This window comes from Periplaneta americana, chromosome 15, assembly GCF_040183065.1.
Source record: "Periplaneta americana isolate PAMFEO1 chromosome 15, P.americana_PAMFEO1_priV1, whole genome shotgun sequence".
Taxonomy (NCBI): Eukaryota; Metazoa; Arthropoda; class Insecta; order Blattodea; family Blattidae; genus Periplaneta; species Periplaneta americana.
This window is the reverse complement of record NC_091131.1, coordinates 84,528,645-84,552,644: the sequence shown is the minus strand read 5'-3', so window position 1 is coordinate 84,552,644 and position 24,000 is coordinate 84,528,645. Positions and strand designations below refer to the sequence as shown.

Below are 24,000 nucleotides of genomic sequence, written 5' to 3'. Positions count from 1 at the left end.
TTGTCCGCACAAAAATTAATAACTTTATTTGTATAATTGTGTTTCCTTATACTTACTTACGGCTTTTAACGAACTCGGAGGTTCATTGCCGCCCTCACATAAGCCCGCCATCGGTCCCTATACTGAGCAAGATTAATTCAGTCTATACAATCATATACCACCTCCCTCAAATTCATTTTATATTATCCTCCCATCTACGTGTCGGTCTCCCCAAAGGTCTTTCTCCCCCCCCCCCCCGGCCTCCTAACACTTTATATGCATTCCTGGATTCGCTCATACGTGCTACAAGCCCTGGCGATCTCAAACGTCTGGATTTAATATTCATAATTATGTCAGGTGAAGAATACAATCCGTGCAGTTCTACGTTGTGTAACTTCATCCTTCTTAGCCCCAAATATGTTCCTAGGCACCTTATTCTAAAACAACCTTAATCTCTGTTTCTCTCTCAGAGTGAGAGTCCAAGTTTCACAGCCATGCAGAACAACCGGTAATATAACTATTCCATAAATCCTAACTTTAAGCTTTTTTTGAGAGCAGACTGGATGACAAATTATTCTAAACCGGATAATAACAGGCATTTGCCATATTTATTCTGCATTTAATTTCCTCCCGAGTATCATTTATATTTGTTATTGTTGCTCCAAGATCTTTGAATTTTTCCACCTCTTCAAAGGATAAATGTCCAATTTTTGTATTTCCATTTCGTATAATATTCTGGCCACAACATATAATCACGTACTTTGTCTTTTCGGGATTTACTTTCAAACCTGTCTCTTTACTTCCTTCAAGTAAAATTCCCGTGTTTTTCCTAATAATTTGTGGATTTTCTTCTAACATATTCACATCATCCTCATAGTCAAGCAGCTGATGTAACCCGTTCAATTCCAAACCCTCTCTGTTATCCTGGACTTTCCTAACGGCATACTCTAGAGCAAAGTTAAAAAGTAAAGTTGATAGTGCATCTCCTTGCTTTAGCCCTCAGTGAATTGGAAAAGCATCCTTATACTACTTGTGAAAATATGAATCAAATACTGTAATATACAAGGAGTATTAGGCTAACATGGAAGGAGTTACTGTGCCAAAAAGAAGTATTTATTCAATATATTCACCTCTCAGTCCTGTACATTAATTTAGCACAAAGGTGATAGGATTTTAAAAAAGTTTGTTTGTCTACAAATCACTCTTCTATGTACTTATTACACGTACTGTTTCATTCTAGGAAAACTTCTTTCCTTTCATTGTTTTTTTATTTCGAAAATAAGTGATAGTTTGAGGGGAATAAATCTGGCGAATATCGGAATAATCAATTAATTCAAAGCCAACTTAATCAATTTTCTGCAACGCAATCAAGAACTTGTCAGCGGGTGCATTGTCTTCCAAGAATTGCACAACTTTGCAACCCAATTTTTATAGTGGCATCTCTTATTTATATCCATAATATCCGCAGCCTTTTCAAAAATAAGTACTTTTTCACTGATCTGTAGTGTACTCAATTTGATGAAAATTGAATCTTTTATGATATCTAATTTCTTTTAAAATTCGCAATACAAAATCGGCTAAACTTTCCATCAGTGAACATGGAATATCTATCAAACATACTCTCTTCCAAGCTTACTGTAAGTTACAGTATATCATATTTTAAAAGTTGTATGTATCTCCCTTGTATTATCTTAAGTAACTGATATTCTTCATTATGTGTAATTGTTTATTTTATGTAATCTTTTAGGTGTATACTTTTGTGTTGTTTTTTATTCTGTTTATGTATTTCGTGTATATGATTCAGACTTGATTGAGTGGAAGAGAAGGTCTTACGGTTTTAACTGTCAGGCAAAATAAAGCTATTACTGCTACTACTACATCAGTACCCCTTAGTATTTTAACTATCTACGTAAGTGTATATTCTTTTGTGGCACCTTATCCAATGCCTGGTAGCATCTCTCTATGGGAAAACATGCCAGTTTTTGCAATTTAAATAAATTCTCAATTAATTAAGCAGTTAGATGAAGTTTCATAAATACAAGGTGGATGGTAACATTTGTACCAAAATGAAACTGGTAATAGATTGTGAAGAGAGATTTGAAGAATATAAATAAGTTTTTTCTTTAAATTCACCGTTTTAGAGAAAATCGTTTTATTTCTATGAAGCATTTGACAACATCACGGCTGCTGCAATAACTCTAAGCAAGCGCGGCCTGCACTCCTTACCTTCCCCTCCCCCTGTGCTCAGTCAATAATACGCGACGTGCGCTGCGTTGCAAGATTTATTTCAACGATTTTCACTATTATTCCGTTTAAATTCATGGCTAAACTGTTTAATTTACAAAAAAAAAAAAATAAATAAAAAAGACTCAAGACATATTTTTATCTATCTACTTGTAGTATAGCAATCAGCCATTTCTCTCGGGCCATTACCGCAATAGAGCGGTGCAAACATGGGGGAAATAGACCTACTATATTTTTCCGGCTTAAAGGTACTTCATCGAAAAAAAAGTGTAATAAAAGTTTTGTTATATTTAACATGTAGAAGCACCTCCTTAAATTTTGGTGCGGAGGTTACCATCTACCCTGTATAGAACACAAAAAAATGGAGACTTACTGTGTACAGTTTCATTATTAAAGGTTTGAGTTATATCCGAAGAATATTTAGATTTGTCATCTTTCCCAGTATTGTCTTATAAAAGTGAACGAGATATATAGGCATTACAAAAATGTTAAATAGCCCGTTTGCCAGTGTTCCCTTTCTTGGTAGGGAATCTGCGAATTAGTGTTGTCATTTCTTAAGAGAGTAGTACCGGTAGATTTTCACTTTCAGGCACTTACACGTCACTGCCAAAACTGTTCTTGATTCATAGTTTTAGAACCAACGTCTTTGGACGTTGTAAATTGCCTCCTTATAATAAAAAGACTGATAAAGAGAGAGAGATAATTAATATGAACACGACATTTCGGAGGATATATCCTTAAGGAAATATGATATGAAAGAGGAGCAAACTAGCTAATTTCCAAGGTTTTTACCCCTCCTATCTCCAGATTTAGGTTCACTTTCCTATTTTCCTGCCTCTGAAGGATCGGCTCTCTTGTTTTGATTATTTCGACAAGACCGGATGGAGACTTCATAATTGCGAAAGCCTTATTTTGTAAAACTCTGCCATATATATCTTGTTCAGCAAGTAGATATATTTCCGTTTCATTTATAATGCCTGTAAGGTATAGGATGGATTTCACTAAATACAAGTTACGGCTCATTAAATATTCAATTATGGCAGAAGCAAAGTGGAAATACGATCCATTAAAACATTTTTTTTTTTTGTCGTTACTCATTTATTACGGATAATGCAGCTTGTGTTATATGATGTCGATTCTCTCTTAATACGATTACTTTTTTGCAGAATATTTGTCTATTAAGCTTAATCCAGATATATGATAGTATGATGTTACTATCGCCTCTGGATATAATTCTGTGTACTCGTCTTCGAATCTATAACTACTAGTTTCTGATCTGTGTTGTCCGTAACAATGCCCTTTCACCAGAACTCGATACTATAGCCCTGCGAAAGAATAAAATGGTGTAAACCATAGAATCCCAGTAGAACTGTTGACAAAAAAAGTCATTGCCAATTCAAATATCTCAAGATCACGTGCACTTGTTTACATCCCTTTATTCGTTCGTTGGATAGACTTTAGTTGTGTCTAATGTTTGTTCATAATCTGAAAGGGCCATATTCATAGACATTCTTAGCGCGGACTTCCGGTGGATGATCAGCGAACTAACGTTTTTCGTATTCATAAACTAGTGTTAGCGATATGCTATGATATGAATCGTGTACAAATAATCAGTCGATAGCCGGAGCTAGTTTAGCACGCTCGTAGCGCGGGCTAGCGAAATGTCTATGAATAGCACCCAAAGTGAATAGAGACGCACGGGCCGAATTCTCGAAATTAGGCTGTGATAGTGATTTTATTAAAATTGTCTTGATATAGAACATTCTCTCTCCTTACAGTAAAGAATCCAAATGTGATTCCTGAAGATAGTAGGCTGTGATTTTTTTTTTTTTTTTGACATTGCTGTTTATGACATTTACTCTGAATATTTTCGTTTCGTTTGTCCTTTTACCCTACATCTGAACCGGCCATTTCTAAAACATTAAGAATAAGATTTTTGTAGTTTTGAGTAAATAGAAGTACATGAATTATTACATGTTTGTGACACTAGCGTTGGATTGCTTTAGGAGAAGAAACACCAATGTGTTTCATTTCTCGTGTTTCATTACAGGAGTAGATCTACTTAACTGTGTGAAGAGAATTGAATTTATACACATTTTTTTATTTTTGGCTCGTTATATTTTAACATTTTTATTAATTCTACGCAAATATTGACAGGAGAAACACTATCAACTTCATCTCATTATACATTTAATTTTTTGTTCTGGGATACATTATTTTAACAGAGATCAGTAAAATGAAAAATCGTATTAGTGTTGTTTGACAGAAGAGATACGAAAAAGCTCTTCCCATTAGAGAAGTAATTAATCTGTATATTTTAAACGTTTTTTTCCTGTTTTTGATCTCCGACTAATACCTTGTTTTATCAAGAATCAATTATAAAACATTGCTGTGTAACTCTTATAGTTTAAACAGAAATGTCTCTGATTAGAGAACTAATTAGTCTGTATTTTATGAATTCATTTCATATTATTTACTATTCTAGGACTTAAGTTGTTTTAATAAGAATCAATGGGAAAAATATTATTGCTCGTAAATTTAATAGATATAACGTAATGAAATTATAAAAGTAATTCATCTGTATTAACTGGATTATTTTATGAATAATATTCTTTTCACTTATATTCTTATGAGTTTAACAAATATCAGTTACAACAACTTTATTTATTCATTCGACATGACTTTAAGAGGAAGTAAAGATTTTATTTGCAGTCTTAGAAACAAATTGATGGCCCGATTCTTGGTAGTGAAAAAATTTAAGTATTGAAAAGCGATTCACACGAGTACATTTGTATGTGTGCTGTCTCCTTTGAGTTCAAATCGGGCGGCTGTAAGCCTCTCTCCTTGCCGTTTCTGTACCGTTCGCCCCGGCTGGACAGTCGGTAACATGATGGTTTGCGGCGTCGAGGGCCCGGATTCAATTCACGTTCAGGTGGGGGTTAAAATTTTTTATACATGTTACCAATCTGCATTCATTTTTTTGTAAGTGGAACAACTTATACTAAATACCTGTCGGTTAATACTTGGCTCGACTTGCTGCTACAGAATGAATTACTATAGCCTATTCACACCCCATTACTTAATTTATAAATTACAGGTCATAATAAGATGGTTTATTTCTACAACTGATGAAAGACGCTTCTCATTAACTTAAACTAAATTAAATTAATGTCCAATTTCATGATTTAAGTAAGTCCTGAAGTATTGCATTGCTTCATACAGACCATTTCTATCACGGACGGTTTTAGTCTAGCGTAGAGAATACCTGCTGCCCATGCAGTCGGTGACGTGTAAGATCCTGTAGTCATGGAATTGTTTTTCTCCCATTTTTTACGGACATTAAGACTAAAATGTGCTGCATGTCCTGTACAAAGTTAATTTTCTATCATTAATTTGCAGCACTAACATACTTCAAAGTCTGATATCTCAATAATTATCAATTTCCGGACAAATGTTTATATAACATTTTTTTTATCGTCCATATGTGTGGAATCCAACCCTGAAATTTTGCCGTGTATTTTTGAAACACCCTTTATACATTTAATTTTTGTAGTAACACAATGCTTTCTCTTTATACATTCATTTCATTCATTTATTATCTTCCATAGATCTTACATGAGCAATGAAGCTTTAAGATGTGGAACAAGTCAAAATTTTACAATATTACAATTACATTTTTACAAATTTTTACAATATTTTACAATTTTTACAGTTTTACAATGTAGTAATTTTCTACAATGATGAAGTGAGGTCCGAGGATTCGCCAAAAGATTACCCAGCATTTGCCTTTTGGTTGGGGAAAACCTCGGAAAAATCCAACCAGGTAATCAAATCAAAGGGGGAAATAAAGTGATGCCGAGGACTCGCCATAGACCATCCGGCTTCAGTCCCAAGGCTGGGGAAAACCTCGGAAGAAACCATTCATTGAGACCAAAGGGGGGTCCAACCCAAGCCCGAACGCAGCTCCGAATCAGCAGGCCAGCGAGTCTGTCGACTGAGCTACATCAATGGCTCTACTAAAAATATACAATACATAGCCAATCAGATTATTAAATTTACAAACGCAAACAATCATTCATCAGTTGACCCATATGTATAATACAAAACAAGTTAATTAAATTTAAGGCATAAACAATTCAATCAGTTGTGATATACAGAAATTGATAATACATAATATGAAAAGTACTTCAAATTACAAACACAAACAATTTATCAATAGAGCTATACAGATTACTATTCAATTTAAAGCATATACAATTCATCGGCCAAAACTATACAAACATATACAATACAAAGTAAGCAGATTAATACAATTTACAAGCATACTTTCATTAAGCTATACAAATTTGTGCAATTAATTTCAAGTAGATTAATTCAATTTATAATCATAAACAATTCATCAGTTCAGCTATACAGACTACTATACAATTTACAGCATATACAATTCATCAATTGGGCTATACAGACTACCATTCAATTTACAGCATATACAATTCATCAGTAGAGCTATACAGACTATACAGACAGTGAACAAAAAGTAGAAAAAAGATGTTACGATTATTCAGCGAGTAGATCTGCCATAAGAATCGATTATATGTGATGAAGACGAAGTTGATTTGTTCAAAGGGAACATGAAGAAATTTGTGTATTCTGTTACATGTGTATCTAATCTTATTTCAGCAAAATTTTGGTATTTTGTTCGGTGCAAACGATGCTAAATGGGGAGTAATTGGAAAAAAAGTTTAGTTCTGTAGGAAACAAGATCCTTTTCATAAGATGAGAAGTGTATTTAAGGTTTTGAAAATAGATTTGTACTATTGGCCTCTCTATATTGAAAATGCTATTGTTTTTAGTCCTCTTCTTAGAAGACTTTTCTTCTGTTGACCCAGATCGAAAAGTCTAGAGGCAAAATGGATGCCCATAATTAAATTTGATTATCGTAAATCAGTTTGTCCCTCGTGTCGTTTTTGTCTCATCTATCTCTCTCGACCCGAACACACTCTGGTGGCACATAAGTTGGAGAAATTAAATTAGCATAGCGCGTTGCGAAGAAACAGAGGACGCTTCTTGTGTAACTCAGGCTCGTTCCGCAACAGAAAAATTATATAGGCCTAATGCCGGTATACAATTGAAGACCTCTCCGGAAAAGGATGTAACATAAACTTATTCAAATGTGTGACTTAGGTGGAAAAAGTAATTTCGAAGCATTCATTTATAACAATAAATTATTGCATTCAATAACAAAGTAAACTTGGTGTCCTTGATTAGTCAAATGGTTCTCCTAGTATTTTAGGTTTAATGAAATATGCTCCTGAAATTATTTTCTTTTCTTCTGAAACATGAATTATAGTTTTGTTGATTACATCTTTATTCCTTGTGCAAATTATGGTTAGGGGGGACTGGAAATATCAAGCCTATGAATATCACTCGAGCACTTCGTTCACTAAGCTACAAGACCACTCCTAAAAAGAGGATCTTCTTACTTAAGTCTTTCTTATAAGGAAATGAAAACTATAGTACCTCGAAAAATAAGCCTGTTTTTTGCAAACTCATTATTCTTGAACTTCTCCATCTGATATGCATGTCATCTGAACCCTCAACAACTAAGGTGCGCGAAATAGGTGGCACGTTACCATCATATTGACAAGCATGTTTTTATATCATTTTCAAATTGATCAGGCTGTATATTACATTGTTAAGTCTACATGTCACAGAAACTTTTCGTGTCACAGCTAGAAACGCTACAAACTTGACAAGATTTTCTGATAGGTATTGTTTTTCAATCTAATGAAAGTTCAATAAAATCTGTGTACGGAAAGCTGTGGACTCTCCTGGTAAGACAAACGAAAGAAGAGGGATTTATCGTACAACCATTTATTATGGGAGAGAGAGAAACCTCCATACCTCTGCTAAGAACCGAACCGCGGTCTCTAGATTTATACATTAATATTTTTGTTGTATTTTTAAAATTACGGTTTATTTAACGACACTCGCAACTGCAGAGGTTATATCATCGTCGCCGGTATGCCGAAATTTTGTCCCTCGGAAGTTCTTTTACAGGCCAGTAAATCTTCTGACATGAGCCTGTCGCATTTAAGCACACTTAAATGCCATCGACCTGGGCCGGAATCGAACCCGCAATCTCTAATACAGAAGGCGAGCGCTATACCGACAACGCTACCGACGCCGACATTTTGTTGTGGGCTATTTTATGCACTGTACATTGATGTAACAGGTTATTTGTTGTCGCTTTTTGTTACGTTTAAGCAAATGTTGTGTGAGGCTGAGTGAAGGAGACGAACGAAATAATATTCAAATGTGTTTGTTGTGTTTATGTAACACAGTCAAATACTTGCTATGAATTTAAAAGAATTCATGTATTCATTCGAATGACGTCTTCAAGCTTGCAAAAGTATAGCATTATAAACCCTTCAATTACAGTTACTTAGTCTTGTTCACATCCAGACATATTATCATCATTTTGTTTTACATTGTCTTTGTTTTTATATTTGTTCATTGTAAACACTTTACTCGTAAGGAAGTATCTGATCGTGTTGACGCATTAGCTGTATATTTGTGATCCTTCTTTTCAGACCTCTGAGAACTCGCTGAATTTTTTAAAGAGCGTAGGCTACACATTCTTCTTTCTTCCTTTTTTTTTCCATTCCTCTTTCTATTTTTCTTTTACCTTGTTACCTTTTTTGTCTTCCTCTTTCTTTCTCTGTTTTCTCCCTATGCCTTCCTTTCTTTTCCTCTTTTCCATTCTCTGTCTTTCTCATACTTTTCTTGTTCTCATTATCACCACAGTCTAATACATACAGTCACGCAACTCATACGTATAAAATATGCCAACATTTGACAGCTGGCGCGACAGTAGCCTCTAGCGGCAGGCAAGTCAAAAGTGTGCACACGACATACGATAAGCTATCATAAAATGGGTTTTGCGTAATTTATTTTATATTTTTATGCTATAAAGTAAGTGTATATGGTTCTTATTAATTTTACTTATGAATCCTAGAAGAATTTCACACGCAGTTAATCTACAAGTTTCAGAAGCTGGGAATAAACGTAATTCTTTCTGCTCCTTACAACTGAATCATGGCCCTGATCACGTATCATGGTTTGAAATAATATAATTGTTCGTACGTGGACGGTTAATTTAATTCATTCCTAAATATATTTATGAATCATTGGAACTCTATATTTCCTATGAGAAGAGTCAAAACTAATAGCTTCAAAATTGTAGGGCATATCTCGTAGGGTACATCGCGTGGTGAACTCCTCTCCCTATTTCCTGGGAAATTAACTATTTTCCATACCGCAAACTGAGGTAAACTTGAAAATAAAAAGGGGAGGATTTAAACCTTAATATGACAGACATTGATTTATGAAGTTCATTATTTTTCACTTCTTAAGCACTGGTATTTCCTTTATTATTTTGAGTCACAAATAGTGCTGATATTATAGTTTAAATTTTTATGGCAAGTTTACTGCATTTTACATTACATTTCCAGTTTTCACACATAAGCTTAATTTTAACTTATCCTACCTGTATAATACGTAATTTAGATATGACGTAGGTGAGAACAAATAAATGAACACACAATTTTGTTGAAAAAATTGTAACTTCAATTAACTCAGAAAATGTAGGCCTAATTTTATTTTCAGAGCAGAAGTGGTGCAAGTCAAAAATGGATAATGAGGGTTAAAGTAAACATTCTGTAAAATACAGCGCAAAGTAGCAGTTAATATTGAATTTATTTAAACTATTAGTAGTCAGGTGAATAGCACGATGGATATATTAATTGCTACTTTGCGCTGTACTTTACAGAATTTTTACTTTAAACCTCATTACCTAATTTTGACTTACACCGCTTCTGCTCTGAACGGCTTAAATAATCACTGGGAATGTAAAATCAACATCAATAACAGTCATGCAAATTATTACAGAAAATATTGCTTTTATATTAAATTTAAAAAGGATCTTTTATTTCTTGAGAACTTAATACGCCTGAAACATGAATCTACACCAACACATCAGAAATTTATCGACACAGTGGATTTATTCAAGAAGTGAATATTTTGCAAAAGGATTACAATACTCCATGAATTCTTGAAAAATTAACACCATGATCCCTACTTGAATGCAATATAATATTCAACTTTTGAAAAATATAAAGAAAAAAACACGAATACAAATATTATGGAATTACTTGCATTAAAAACTGTAGATACATTATCCAAAATCGGAATGGTTACACATTTACACATATGATCTCTGCAGAAGAATAATATACTGTAACAGGTATTTACTTTTTTTATTTAAACTCTCCTTCCTGACATACAAATACGTAACTGATAACTAATAAATGTTTTATAGAACACAATACGTAGGCTACCTACAACGTGGATTATTGGTTATGACTGAGTTATGATTTTCTCTTGGTCTTTAGGGAATCTGAAGAACAACAAATTCGGAGATCTAAACTTGTTACTGCAATTTTCGGCATTGCACACATTGCCTTTATTCCGACGCATGATTAAAACGTTATTATAACATCTCGCATCCCTTTAAAGCACGTGTTGGCTGAACGAGATTGTATCAACCCTATGACCAGTACCTTGCCTGCCGCTTGGGCGCTAGTGTCGCGAATGTTGGCAAGAAATTGTTGAAGTTGCGGGACTGTATGTATTAGACTGTGTTATCACTCTGTTCCTAGTTTACTTCACTGTTTCTCTCTCTACCTTTGTTTTTTTTTTCAATTTCTCTGTTTATTTAGCTTCAGTCTTTTATCAATCTCTTATTCTCTCTTTTTATCTCTGTATATCGTTGTACCTCTCTGTTTTTCTCTTGCTCCATTTCTCTCATTTTCTATCTTTAGCTCTCTATTTCCCCATCTCTTTCTATTTCTCAGTTTCTATTATTTCTGTTTCTCTCTACTTCTATACTAGCCCTTATATCTCCATTTATTTCTGCCTATCTCTCCCTACGTATATTTCTGTTTCTTCCTGCATATCTCTGTCTTTATATTCAACTTTCTCTCCGTCTCTTTTTATATCTCTTTCCATTTCTCTTTCTATATCCTTCTGTTTCTTTCTGTCTATTTCAGCCTACACATTTTTTATTTCGCTATGTTGAAGTATGTTTCTATCTTTCTCTTTTAATCTCTTTGTTCCTTTCTCTTTCTCTCTTTTTTCTCTTTATTTGTTTTTATTTCTATTGTTTCTTTCTTTCTTATTGTTTCTTTCTTTTTCTTTCGTTTTTTTCTTTTCTTTCTTTCTTTTTCTTTTTCTTTTTCTTTCTTTTCTTTTTCTTTCGTTTTTTTCTTTTCTTTCTTTCTTTTTCTTGCGTTTTCTTTTTCTTTCTTTTTTCTTTTCTTTCTTTTCTTTTTCTTTCTTTCTTTCCTTTTCTTTCTTTCTTTCTTTCTTTCTTTCTTTCTTTCTTTCTTCCTTCCTTCCTTCTATAACTTCACAGCCCTCGAAAAGATTGGTCTTATTCCACATATTAACTTTTCGAGATCTGACACACATCTTTCTTATACGGACACTAGGGAAAGCACCTGTGACGTGGAATCAGTAGGCCTATGACGCCAGACTTTTATCGGAAAACAAGAGTATAAGCCTGTCATATTAAAAACGAACATACTCGTTGTAGTTTAAATTTTTCACGTTGTTCAACGTGTGCAATTTTTTAGAGACGGAGTGGGGTTACACCGTGCTGTAGATGTAGAAACATAAATTGTTTCGGTGTTAATTATCGACTCCATAATGAGAGAAGGTTTTACATCAAGCACGAGCTCATAAGTAACTCCAAAACTTTGAATGTTTATAAATCTGTGAAATGATGCAAGAACCAGGATGTCTTAGCTACAACTAGTATACTCTATTCCTGAGGCGAAATTAAAACACACGACCGTAATTTCCACACGACATTAAAACTTCGCCTCCCTCGTTACTTAAAATACCATACTTGTTAGTACTTGCTATCCATAGAACGTAGCATTTCGCCCATGCGGCCACGACTCGGTGCACTGAGAACAATTGAAGAATTCTTCTCCTTATTCTTCTTGTCCAGTAAATCACCGTCGTTCTTATCTTGTTCAGAATAAAAGGAAACTCCATTCATGTTTGTCTGGCAGTTTCCGGCCCCTACCTGACAAGACTTTCGCATCAAGTTATTGGGAAATTTATGGTATCATGAAGATCTTGCGTTGTTCGAATTTACGACAGCGTTTAGAATTTTTACGATTTTATAAAAATACCATTGTATATGCTCCTATCTTCACTGCTTGAATTTTGAAAAAGCTGTAACAGATATTTTCAATCAGAGTGATAGACATCTCTTACAGTGTCTCTTTTCTCTATGAAATACGACTTTATACGGTTTCGGTAGATTCTATGCTGATTGAAGGCAGAGTAAGATCTCGATAGGACTATTCGAAAGAGATGATATATTTTTTCATTTTTTTATTTTATTTTTTGTTTTAATTTTATGAGAATTAGTCTGGGTTCGTTTACGTACCGTAACTATTATTTCTTAGCACTGCAGTCAGAACTCCTTGTCAAAGTCCACAGTTGACGGCTTATCAAGAGGAGACCGAGATTTTATTTCGGGAAGTTCGTACAAGATATACGATTACGATTATAAAAGCAAGTGTGATATACAGATTTTCTACTATACTCAGGTTTCCTGTACCATTATATTGCTCCATATCATATCTTGGCCTATGTAGCGTATTATATCGGGACATCACTTTATTTTACTTGCATTTTTATTGTATCTGCGTTTCTGAATGTACTTGACTCACACCCCTTTCACTAATGTTCTTGCTCTCGTCAGCCACACAAACTTAAGGCCGCTATTGCATTCGAAGTCTGCTAGCAGGGTAAAGAATATAGTGTGTTTCAGAAATATGGTTGCGTTTTCCATAGAAGGGAGAGCCTATATTATTGAAGCTTATTTCCAGGGGCAGGTATTTATGGAGATTAATTTTATCATTTGTGTTTTTCAATATTGGTATTGTTGGAGATTGATTTGTACTCTTGTTGGATATTAATGGAAATTTTGGAAAATACAACTATTTTGAAATAGGAGTATTAACTCTCTATGAATATTACTTTCCAAATAATTAATATTAAAGATTCATTGGTTTCTGGTAAAGGTGCGGTATGGCCAATAGACAATATTTGTTGGATTGAGACTATTTAACACACATTCATTAAAAACGGAAAAAAACTTGCAGCCCTCAAATAATACTTTCAAATTATTAGTGAAATGTTGAATTCTCAGTCTTTTGAGTTCACTAATGTAATTAGAACACCTGGAATACCATGTAATGTAGCCTACTTGAATGTGCAACAAATCCAAATGAAAAAAGTCCGAAAAAAGAACTCAGAATATGAAATTTGCTATAAAACGACACAATAATAATAATTCATGAATGTGTTCATATTTCGCTATTAGAACTCTATTTCGCGATTTGTCGTGATTGTTTTATCCGCATATTATTAATCAGAATCACTTAATTCGTAAAGATTAGTAAAAATCTATTGTATATCTAGCCTATTAGGCCTATGTCGTGGTTTTCACGAGCTCCGTAAATCCCCCCTCCCCGCTTATTTCGCACAGGTACTGTGTGTAGCATGACTGAATAACTTTATCTGTGTGGACTGAGCAGAAGTGAAGATTAGAGTTACCGAAAGTACGGTAATATGCTGAATAAAGTAGCCATTTATAATTAATAAAACCGCCTGAGGAGTTGAGTTTGTGAAAAAAAATGTTACTACTCTACTATATTTTGATAAAATACCGTAAAAGTAATGATCAAACTGAAAATCCTAATATCATATTTCCCTGTAACATAAATGGATACACTACTTTTCTCTCCTCCTATAACTAGTAAAATGATTTGTTTCCATATTGTACTAGTAACACTAAACTCCTGTAATGGAACGGGGTAACAGTGTTTCCGAATATAGCCAGGTTAATGTTAAAAATGTTGGTAAAAATAAAGTGATGTCCCTGTATAAGGTGTTGTTTACATCAACTCAGGGTAGTACAGAGACTTCTACTGAGCACTGCTATGCTTGAATCAAAATATTGCTCCCCATATAGTTAAGTGACTAAAACAAATAGATTATAACACACATTTACGAAAGCGGCTTACCTTATTCTCTTCGTTGTGAGATGGAAAAACTGCACATTTATTTGTCCTTACTCATTGTAATCGCCAGCCCTAGCAATGTTTCTCCCCTAATTTAACCTTAACTGACATGTCTATTATTTCTCTCGTAACTGACTTGGTGCGGTCTGTCAGACCCCATTAGTTACATTATAATAAATATAAATCAGTATTGCTAGATCACTACATTCCAATTGGAAGGTATGTAGAAGAGGAAAGTTCTAGACCATAAAATTCGTAAAGTGAAGGGGATGAAAGGATGCCGGCGGTATGTGAGACCCCTTCATGTCAGTTAAGGGTTAAGAGTACTCGGGTTGTTATACCTACAGCTCAGCTCATTTCTTGTCTATTCTTATTCTTCACTCATAATCAATTCTCTTTCTTTGAGCTATATATTCATCTAAGAAATGCATTTCCCAAATTATAGTCAATTCCCTTCTTATTATCGTTAGATTTACTTATTTACAAATGGCTTTTAAAGAACCCGGAGGTCATTGCCACCCTCACATAAGCCCGCCATCTGTCCCTGTCCTGAGCAAGATTAATAAAGTTCTTAGCATCATATCCCACCTCTTTCAAATCCATTAACATTATACTCCCATCTATGTCTCGGCCTCGCCAAAGATCTTTTTTTTTTCACTCGGGTCTTCCAACTGACACTCTGTATGTATTCACCCATACGTCCTACCAATGACGTTATAGTTACTTACCTAGACGCACAGCGAGCGCTGCTGTGGTGTACAAAATTGCTCTGAAAGACAAATTGCACAGACGTTGCTAATGTGCAAAAGTACAGTTCATGATATAATAAGACACTATGAAAACAGGTCAGAATAGATTCTACATCTCAAAAAGGTCGACTATAAATTCTCATCAAAAGAGAAAAAAGTATTCTCATCATACAAATCAAGGTAGAACCAAAACTGAGTGCATCGCAAAATAATTATCACAACACAAATTGTATTTTGAACATTTGACAGAAGATTGCTTCCTGAAATTACGTGAAAAAAAAAAAATGAATTTGTGGCAGGAACTTGATGCCAGGGTCAGGAAATGTGAGAAGATTCAGAGAACAATGGTACAGAATTGATCGTGAAAATACGGAAAAATTAGTTGCCTTCATGCCGAAGAAACTGGAAACTGTGATAAAACAGAATGGACATCACCAAATACTAGGACTTATTTCTTAGTCACAAGTGTCAGCTTATATTTTATTCAATTTTGTTTTATATTTTGCCCGAATATTATAGTGGCTGTGATAAATGTATAGCAAAGAAGAAAACCATTTCAGTTGATGTTATTTTGTAATATAGAATTATTGTTTATGTTATGAGATGCATCACAAGTAGAAGTTTCATTTTATTTCTTGTGATACAATTTTGTTGTATTTAATTTCTGTGTAACCGTATACAACTGATCAAATAGCAGTTGCCCGAATATTTAAGTGAGCCACTGTAAGTATTTATTCAAATATCAGTCTTAGAATAGGAGACAAAAATTTAATTATACACAATTTTATTTATTTTTCAGTCAAAAACTTATCATAAGGTATTATATATATATATATATATATATATATATTAATAAATCAGTACATTTATTAATATTTTCAGTATCTTACGATAAGTTTTTGACTGAAAAATAAATAAAAATTTGTATATCAGTATCGAATTTATCGGAATGTCAAACATGAATTGTAAAATAATAATAATAATAATAATAATAATAATAATAATAATAATAATAATGATAAGAAGAGGAAGAAGAAACAGTAACTCAGATTGTTTTCCTTTTAATGATTCGTGTTTTACATTTATAAAATATTATTCGGTTAAAATAGATATTAACAGCCGATAATAACTAAATTACTGAATGTACTACTTGAATAAGTTAGTCTTTTGCTAAATAATAGTTTCGTTTTGGCGCTCATCAAAATGTACTTCGACGGTTCCTCGATGGGATTCGAACTAACGAAAATAGTCTCCATGCATAGTCAAAGCTACCCTTATAATCAAATTACAAAATGTCACAAGATCATAGTCGGTTTTCTTCTCTACCTTCTCCTAGAATCAGTTTTGTCTCTATGGGACAATGACGGAAGAAGGAAGGTTTGTCCACCCTTGTTGTAAACTGAAATGTGATAGCTTATATTTTGATGACAAAATGCGGGCAAGGGTCCGCAAAGAAGAGTATAGCGTCTTTATTAGTGGAACTGCATAACCATCATGATTCATGACGTACGCAGTATGGAACAAGCGAGTTCTACAGAACATGTTCTGTTTAGCTTTGTGCATACTAACCAAGGACATGAACACCCCGCCTGTCTTCCTATCGTGGCTGTCCAGCCACCCCTATTTAGTGTCAGCGTTAAAAATGCATGCACGCCCACAACTCGCCTGTATATCCACATGAACTCCAGGTCGAAATTTCTCATAGCAGCACTGCCGAAGAAGATTCGAATGCTCTTTTGTAGATGCGTTCACACATAAAACATACAGTATATGTGAAGAACACCGTCTGTCGTTGTCTAACCGTCTGCCGATATGAAAGAAAACGTTTGTGTGCTTTGTATTCTTCTTTGTGTTTACTCTTTTATTTTCTCATTATGAAAATAATACAAACAAAATATTATGGTGCAAAAATAGAGTCAGAAAATTTCATGTAAATATACTTTTTCAGTATTAAGTATATAATACTTATAAAAAAAAAAAATATATATATATATATATATATATATTTATTTATTTATTTGGAATCAACATATCAAAATGTTACTTGACTGACGACATACAATCTGAAGTTGATAACGAAAATTAAGCTTGAGATGTTCGAAATTGTCTTTATAAAAACACATTACTATCCTAATATGTCATAGAAAGTAAAACATTTACCGTAGGTAAATAAAATGCCAAAAATTAAAAACTATACAGATAATATAGGAAATTAATTTATTGCGGTCTATATTATTATTATTATTATTATTATTATTATTATTATTATTATTATTATTATTATTATTTAATATCAGTTGTTATAGTTTACGAAACAGTAATACAGTAGCGCCGCATATCAGGATTTGTTTGAATCAGTACTAACAGCCAGGTAACTACAGGCCGAAGTATAGTTATCAGTTGAAGCACAGATAACTGTAAAGATAACGATAACTGTTGTTTCGGAAATTTCATTTTAAACATATAAGCACGTTAAATCATGGATAACGCTGTTTGTACAGGTAACTGTCTTTCCAGAAACCGGGCATAATTCATTTAATGGTGTCTCTACATCTCAGTATTGCAGTTGCTGTATTTTCTAATAATGGTGTTATTATTTGAGCAATATTGAATTTTTATTCATAATATGGCATTGAGTGTAACTTTAATAAATTACATGGTGTCAATTAATATTAATATATAGCATTTAAAATGTCATAATCATTTTGTTCGTAATTTAACCTTTTTATTGGTTTTGTATATTCCATAGTGTTCTGACTGTTTAATTTAATTTATTGGTCTGACCCAATATTTTGAGTTTGCCCTGCGACACAGAATAGCTCAAAATAAAATTTAAAATGAAAAATTATATAAACAGGTTTCAGACAAAATTGATTAAGACATAAGAAAAAAAAAATAGAACCAAATATAATTTAAATTGAATGTCTGTTTGTATTCCCCAGTAGCATTTCTGTGGAGTTAAAATGTTACAAACTTTTATGATGTGTAATATGATTTTCAATAACATACAATCGTATACTTCGCTTAGTGTACAAAACATATTGATGGAATAAATGTCTATGTTGCCCGTTTGATAGTAAATCTATGAGCGGAATTACGATGTAACATTTTTGTTCCTTCTGCACAGTTAGCAGATTGAAACATAGATCGTTATTCGGCCCAACGCTTCAATTCTAATTTTACTAGTAAGAAAGATGGAGGCGCTGAACGCGTCTCAAGTATGTTATGCAAGCGTGCACAATTGTTTATAGCACGAACTGTATATGGAAGCTCCTCACATGGTCCGACGTACAAGCGTTGCTTCCTTCCTTTCCGAGCTGTATATAGGTGACAGTGTGTGTGAGAAAACAGGTGGAGCGTGGGACTGGAGACCTTGACTTGCGATCCAGACTGTAGTTGGCCAACGAAGCGTATCCCGAGTTTTCGTATGTCTGTCTGTCTATCTCTCTATTCTCGATGGCGTCAGTTATACCCGGCCTGGCCTCCATCCTATTCTTCTCCCCTTCCTTTGTCTTGTGCTCTGCTAGCGTGTGGCTTCTTTTTACATGACGTATAGCCATCTTTTTCTTCCCTACCTGTACTACCTGCTCAAGAATATTGTCTACTCTACTTCCCTGTTTTTGTTTTCTCGCCGGTTGAGTTCTTTGCCCAAGTCGCTGACGTGATTTTCGTTGTATGTGGTAGGTAAGCTATTTATTTTTTAGTTTAGGACGTCTTGTTTCGAAGTAGCTTATTTATATGATTTGATTATTCCATTATATTGAAAGCGATTTGATTATTTAAGGAACCGATTATTTTTCGAATTGAGGCAAACTATTATTTTTCCGATAAAACGAAACGGTTATTTTTTCGAATGAAGAACTTCTACATGTCTTGTTCATGTAATTTTCAAATAGTTTAGCCCATTTTCTCTTATTTCATAGCTTAAAGTGCAGTAATTAGGGCTTATTTGATACAATTCAAATAACTATTATCATTAGGACTGTAACTATCAAATAATAATACTGCTATTTTTGCCTTGCATACGTCAGAGTAATTCAACGATATTTTCTACAATAATAATACAAAATAACTGCTGATATTGTTCACTTCGGATTATATATAACAAACTTCAAATTTTTAAGTATCTGTATACCCCTTTAAAATGTGATTTAAACTACCCAAATGGAATTTAAAATTTTATACGCAACAGTTCAGTCACGTGGTTTGAATATTTCCACACTAAAAGATTCCGGACGTAAATTATCTCTCCATTCGGATGTTTGGGAGGGGAGTGCTGGGAAAGGACACGATTCTCCTGCGAATACTGAATCGACGTTTAGGCCTATTCGGCGAAAGATACCTAGAGAAGAATAAAGAAGTGTATATGGTATTTGTGTACATATAAAAGGCGTTTGACAGAGCGGTTTGGAATAAACTGACGGGGATCCTGAAGAAAATTGGCGTGGATTGGAAAGAGAGCAGGTTCTTCAGTAGCCTTCATAAGAAACAATGAGTCAGTCAGGATAGGAGAAGAAATGTCTGAAGGAAGTAAAATAGGGAGAGGAGTACGACAAGGATGCCCTTTATCACCTATCCTGCTCAACATTTACTTGAAGGATGTAGTGAAGAACCGTTTTCAGAACATGGGAGGAATGATAGTAGGAGGAATAAGAATAAGGTTTATAAGATTTGCTGATGATATGGCGTTGTTAGCAGAAGAGGAGATGATACTAAAGGATATGCTACTAGAGCTAAATGACAGCCGTGAACAGTATGGAATGAAGATAAATGACAACAAAACGAAGACCATGGCCATAGGAAGAAAAGTGAAAAAGGTAAACTTGCGATTTCTAAATGACGCAGTAGAACAAATGGACAGCTTCAAATACTTAGGGTGTACTGTAAGCAGTAACATGAGCTGCTGCCAAGAAGTCAAAAGGAGAATAGCAATGGCAAAAGAAGCTTTTAATAGAAAAAGGCGCATCTTCTGCGGATCTCTGGAAAAAGAACTAAGGAAGAGACTAGTGAAGTGTTTTGTGTGGAGTGTAGGATTGTATGGGGCAGAAACATGGACATTACGACGGAGTGAAGAGAAGCGACTAGAAGCATTTGAAATGTGGATATGGAGAAGGATGGAGTGTGTGAACTGGACAGGCAGAATAAGAAACGTAGCTATGTTGGAAAGAGTGAGTGAAGAAATAATGATGCAGAAATTGATCAGGAAGGGGAAACGGAATTGGCTGGTTCACTGATTGAGAAGAAACTGCCTTCTGAAGGATGCACAGGAAGGAATGGTGAACGGGAGAAGAGTTCGGGGGAGAAGAAGATATCAGACGATATACGACATAAAGAGGATCATATGAGGAGACAAAGAGGGAGGCAGAAAATAGGAAAAACTGGAGATTGCTGGGTCTGCAGTGAAATACTTATCCTTGGGTAGAAAACTATGAATGAATGAATGAATGAATGAATGAATGAATGAATGAATGAATGAATGAATGAATAAAGTAAAGTTGCTCTATAAGTGCATTTTCAGAATTCATAGTTACAAGGTCGAGCCGTGGCCATTGTGTTTTTATAAGTGTTCACTGAGCGGGATGGCCGAGTCGGTATAGTCTCGGACTCTCATTCGAGAGGCCCGTGTTCAAATCCCTAGGCCTGCCAATCTTGAGTGTGGGTTTTTTCCGTGTTTTTCCCACTCTCAACGGCGAATGCTGGATTGGAACCCAAGCACAGAGGTGCACTCATTACGAATGACTAAGTGGCCGTCTTGAATCACAAAGTGATTACTTACGCTTTATCATTTTACTATGATATATCGAAGTACATATTATGGAGTTTCAATGCAACTTGTGGTTGGACATAGTGTGACACTGTGACACGGTACACGAGGGTAGGCCAACAAAGGAGAACACAGTAGGTAGAACTTAAAAATGAGAGGGATTCAATCCGACATCGGAACTTGAATCCGGTGGCTTAGTGGATAAAGCGTTAGCACACAAAGCTGGAAACCCGGGTTCGAGTCCCGGTGCGGGAGAGAATTTTTCTCCTTTCTACCGATTCTTGACTACTGCAAAAAGCATAGAAAGTCATGTTAGACTTTAACATTAATTTCTTTCTGAAGAAAAGTTATGGGTAAAATCAGCCCAAGCGGGAATCGAACCCGCGCCCGATTGGAAGGCAAGCGCATCAGCCGACTGAGTTATGCCGATGACCACAACAACTTATAATAGAGATGAATAATTAATTTGATGAAATATTGTTCTGTAGTTTGATAAAATTATCAAGCAATAAAAACTTGTGCCAATAACATGTTTGTGACTCACCCTTGTCAGTTGATTTCTTTATAGAACATACCTTTTCTCCTTTTTGTTGTTCATAACTGTCTTATCACTTCAGTCATTCTTGTAAGTGAAATGAAACACGTTCTTCATTTAAATAGCTTAAACGTAAACGTTGTAGGCATTCTTGCAGCGGGCAACTAGTAGTAGATTATTTCTAGATATTGACGGCAAATATGACAAATACATGCGAGCAAAAAACTATCACGAACATGAGCATGTAAGATAATAACAAATAAGTTGGTAAATCAGTAAATAAGTGAATAAAGAAATGCAAAATAAATAAGTAAACGAATGTGAGGTAGATAAGTAAATAGATTAATATGAAGTAGTTGAGTAAATAAACGAATATGAAATAAACACGCAAAGAAATATATCTATGTGAAGTTCGTCTACAATGGTTGTAGGTTGTTCCAAACGCACACAGTTAAATTTTATCTTTCCATCTCTTTCTCACTCTCTCTCTCTCTCTCACTCTCTCTCTCTCTCTCTCTCTCTCTCTCTCTCTCTCTCTCAAATATTATGTTTATATGTTTTCTGAGGGAATCTCTCTTGTCTCATTCTCTATACAGATGAAGGAGACTTGTTTCATAATTCTGCATTTTATGTGCTGTAGCTATTAAGTTCAACATCTGTGATTGTTTTCTGTTATTTACATTTTGCGATTAATTGAGATTTAGAGTATTCTCCACGAAATTCTGTATCATCAGAGATACCTCGCACCCATGGTCTATATTCTCTTGAGTCCTGAGGCATTTGTTATTTTATTTTTAAAGTTGAATATAATTTTACACTTAAAAAAATCACTGACATGAGGGAAAATGCTGAAAAAAATCTGCAGGTAACAGTTAGGGCACAAATGCAAGTAGCCTATAATATAGGCTACTATACTTCGGGTCTCCGCACATACATGTATCATCATGTATGAAGTATGCTATAGTATACTATACTCTCAGGACTCAGGAGGTTAAAATTATATACAAATAACGGAAGCTGATATTAATGCGTTACGGCATATTGTAAAACTAGTAAAAACTTGAATGCAGGCTTCATTTTATTCAGAATCTTCTTTCAAAATCTATTAGTTATGTTTACCATGCACGCAAGCACGGAAACACGCATTTATGTATGGAAAATGTTCTGAAAAGAAGCGATTTTACTCCAAGTGCTACAGTAAAGACATGGCAGTTCTGTGTATCTGAAAAGGAGGTTTTCTTCTCTCTTTTAATTCCAAAATCGCCAGGATACTTTACATAGACCAAGGAAAATCAGTCGAATGATTGATCAAAGAACGTTGCATAAAAGATTCACTGACCACAATTGCGTGTTTTCTCCTGTAGAGGATTACATAATGCTGCCAGACGAATGGGAGCTCCGTTTCTTTTTTCTCTTTCTCTAGACTTCGAAATACAAGTGAAGGACTTAGCAGATTCCAAGCGCACTGCAGGAGAGGTCGGTTAGAAAGAAAAATGAAAACCAGAAACATTCATACCTTATTTACATTATTTTGTAGCGGCCGTAGAACAAAGAAGAAAATAACTCCTTATTTTTTTACGAATTCCATGAATACCTGCATCGAACCCTACTGATGGCAAAATCGCTTAATTTTACTTCTGAAGCGTCATGCGTAGTACGTTTCTTAACTACCTGTTCTCAAATACATGCTTCAGTTATTCATATTGTTGTGTAAATCATATTCTTATATTATTAAAAGGCACTCTTGTATGGCAATTACGTCTACTCAAGTGAAAGAGTAGGCTTAAGTTTAAATGGGTAATTGTTTACATTGTCATAATCTTCAATATTTTAAAATTTACAATCTTCTTGTTTTTGTGTTTCATGATAATGGTGACAATATTCGTGGTGATGGTAGTGGTGCTGACGACGATAATGTCTGATGATATTACAGATGACTGTTGACGTCTTGACGGCGATTGCAGTGATGATCATGATGATTAACAAATAAGAATGAAATTGGAAAAGCTATTAGACTCTTCTCTGTTCTTGAGAGATTTTGTTTCTTTGTTGGACAAAACTATATCAGAGATATTCTCGGACTATTTAATAATAATAATAATAATAATAATAATAATAATAATAATAATAATAATGTACTCTGAGGTTCTGGCTGAAATGTACAGTAGTGGCAAAAAAACCGGACCGAACCTTGTAGCTGATTTCAGAGCCTTGTTCACTCCAGAGCACGAAAGACTGGCAACTAAGACTTTCGTGGTTTGAATCCTGCCTGGAAAGGACACTTTTTTTTTGTTCTTTATTCAAATTTATTCCCAATACTTTTCGATTGCAGCGATATTTTACTACTTAATTAACTTATTATTCCCAGAACATGAATTTTATCAGCAATCGAAAAGTATTGGGAATAAATTTGAATAAGGAACAAAAGAAAGTTTCCTTCCCAGGCAGGATTCGAACCACGAAAGTCTTAGTTACCAGTCTATCGTGCTCTGGAGTGAATAAGGCTCTGAAGTCAGCTACTGTACTCGAACCACGAGAAAGTCTCAGGGGAATGAGACGTAGCGG

General features: G+C 34.5%; 1 long non-coding RNA gene across 1 annotated transcript in view; it reads left to right on the top strand.

Annotated features, from left to right (window-relative positions):
- The window catches only part of LOC138715171 (uncharacterized), a 71,468-nt gene extending 47,812 nt beyond the window's left edge, over positions 1–23,656 (top strand). The window contains exon 3 of the long non-coding RNA XR_011336177.1: positions 23,369–23,656. This is a non-coding gene — a long non-coding RNA (uncharacterized lncRNA). The remainder of the gene's footprint in view (positions 1–23,368) is intronic.
- The last annotated feature ends 344 nt before the right edge of the window (positions 23,657–24,000 follow it).